The sequence below is a fragment of the Malurus melanocephalus genome, unplaced genomic scaffold (genome assembly GCF_030028575.1).
Source record: "Malurus melanocephalus ecotype Western Australia unplaced genomic scaffold, MMel_1.1 scaffold_233, whole genome shotgun sequence".
Lineage (NCBI taxonomy): Eukaryota > Metazoa > Chordata > Aves > Passeriformes > Maluridae > Malurus > Malurus melanocephalus.
The window spans coordinates 244,481-246,976 of record NW_026623465.1 but is presented as its reverse complement, the minus strand read 5'-3'; the positions used below and the strand labels follow the sequence as shown (position 1 = coordinate 246,976).

The following is a 2,496-nucleotide window of genomic DNA, read 5'->3' as shown; positions in this document are numbered from 1 at the left end:
GCCCTCCTCAGCGCCCGGCCCCGCCGGGACCCCCGCGGAGGTAAGAGCGGCGGCGGAGCGGGTGCCCGGCGCGGGGGGCGCCCCGGGAAAACTTTCCGCCGTTCGGAACTCGCGCGTGTGGGTCCCCCCCGCCGCAAGTTGCCGGTGAAGCGGGCAGGTAGGGCCGGGGCTGGTGCCGGCGGCGCTGTGCCGGGACCCCAGCCCCGAGCTGGCGGCGGCACCGGGTGCTTTGGAGACCCCCGCTCCCCGCCTCGCAGCGGGGTAGTACCGAGATGGGGGGACCCTGCCGGTCCCCCCTGCTGTCGGGAGCCGCGGCTGGGCAGGCGCGCCCGGTCCCGCTCGGGGCGGGGGTACTGTCGCAGGGGACGGGAGCTGGCAGGGAGCTCCCGGGGCATGAGGGTGTCGGCAGGGCTCGGCGGCGAGCGGGTGCCCGGGGAGGGGGTGCCGGAGGGGCACACACGCACCGGCGAACGCCTGGCGCCCTCGAGCAGGCTGCCGGAGCCCGCCCCGGTGGGACGCCGAGCCCCGGTGGGACCCCCGCAGAACCCCGCGCCGTGGCGGGCTGGGGGTGCGCGGAAAACGCCCGGGMGGGGGGCGCAGGGGACAGCCGGCGCTCCCTGGGGACAGGCCAGGCGTGCCAGAGCGCAAAGTTGTGCAAAGTTATTTCCCGGGTGCGCGGGGCCGCGGTGGACATTTAGCGTTATTCTATTACGTTATGTTATTTTTTCCCCTATTTTTCCCCTCTTCCCACTGATGGCATCGCACGCTGTGGCCGGAGGTGGGCCAGGCTCCCCTCCCACTGCCTATCCTGCCTCTATCGCTTTTCCCTCCCAAAATGTTTCCTGCTCTCTCCCGAGGCCGCGGGGAGCAGGCATGCGGGCAGCCCTACCCCTGAGTCCCCCCGGGGTACTCCCGGGGCATCCCTGCAGCCCTTTTTGGGGGTCCGATCCCCTAAAGGAGCCCCTGTTCCAGACGAGAAAACCTTTCCTTAATTGCTTGGGCTCGGCGGCGCTGGGTTGACCAGCCCGGGGAAGGGGGGATAAAGCCGAGCGGGATTTTCATCTTCCTGCGGCAGCACGAGCAATGGCCAAACTTTAATTGCTAAAAAACCCCTCCAAGCCTAGACAGCCTGGGGGCTGGAGGGCAGGAATGTGGCCGCGCTCCCTTGGAGTTCTCAGTTTCCCCGGAGTGCAGATGACCCTGGAAATGGAGATTTCCTGGCCAAGGTGCACTCCAGTGGCCCGTTTCCCTTTTTGCTTCATTGGAATTTGCCTTTCCCAGCCGGGTCTGGGTGCCCCCCACTCACCGCCGGCCCTTTCCCCTCTCCTCGCCCTGCGCTCGCTGCGCTCCCCTCCTCTCCCTCTTTTCCTTTGTTTGCCATCTCGCTCCCTGTCTCTGACGCGTACGCCGCTCCATCCAAATGCAATAGTGGGATTTGCCAGAATTATTTCCTAAAGCTGCCGGGGAGAGGGGGGAGGTTTGGATGGAGGGGGGTTATTTAACTGCAACCAACTGGAGTTTTGGCTGGTGGAGGAATTGGGGGTGCAGGCTGTCCCGGCCTGGCGCTGGTGGGAAGGGCAGAGCCTGGGAATGGGTKGGAGAAGGGGAAGGCAGCCTGAAAAGGGACCGAATACCAGTACAATGGAGCAGAGCTGGGTGTGCTCAGGGGCAGAGGAGCAAATTGAAACATTTACTGACCCCAAAGGCAAGGAGTAAAATACACAGCCCCGGGGAACGGCAGTGCCGCCACACCCGGGGTCTTGCCCTGCTGCTGGTGACAGTGCTGCTGCCCTTGTGCTGCTCAGGGATGGGCTGGCAGCGTGGGTGCTCTGCACTGCAGGAGATGCCAGCCAGACCACCCGGCTGGGGTGCGCGATTGCCCCCCTTGCAGCTCAGCATCCCTCTCCGGGGTGCCCCAAAGGGTTCCCGGCCATCCATCCGGTGTCTCTGGGTGTGCCTGTCCCCTGTGGGGCTGTGTGGTGGCAGCTGGCAGAGTCCCCAAGGGCATGGCTTCATGGGGGTGTCATGGTGGGGACCCCTGTTCGCACAGAACTGCCCCCCTTTGGCTGGGCTGGCCCGACACTCCCCACCTGCCCGAGCCCACCCGGATCCCATGGCATAGTGCATCGCACCAGCCACGCAGCTCCCTGGGGACACCAGGGGCTTCCCGCTGCAGGCCTCCTCCCAAATCCTGCCCGAAGCGCTCTGCAGACCCCCAGGAGGGTGCTGTGTCGGGAGMGGGGCCTGACCCAGGGTACAGTGCTCCAGGAAGGGCGGTGGGTGTGCGGGGGGCACTGCGCACCGTGCCGGGGTGCGTGTGTGGCTTGCTGGAGGCAGCTTGGCGGACTCCGCTCAGTGCCGGAGCCCCAGGGAGTCCAGCTGCCTGGCACACAGGCAGGGCTTCTTTTTTTTTTTTTCTCCCTCTTCTTTTTCTTCCTCTTTTATTTATGAAAAAAAAAATCCCCTTTTTTTTTTTTTTTTTTTTTTTTTTTTTTT

The 2,496-nt window shown here is 65.0% G+C and overlaps 1 protein-coding gene across 2 annotated transcripts in view; it reads left to right on the top strand.

Annotated features, from left to right (window-relative positions):
* The first annotated feature begins 6 nt into the window (after positions 1–6).
* The window catches only part of SEMA3F (semaphorin 3F), a 22,020-nt gene continuing 19,530 nt past the window's right edge, over positions 7–2,496 (top strand). For both annotated transcript variants that reach the window (XM_057374797.1, XM_057374798.1), the window contains exon 1: positions 7–40. The gene's annotated coding sequence lies outside the window, so the exon portion shown is untranslated. The remainder of the gene's footprint in view (positions 41–2,496) is intronic.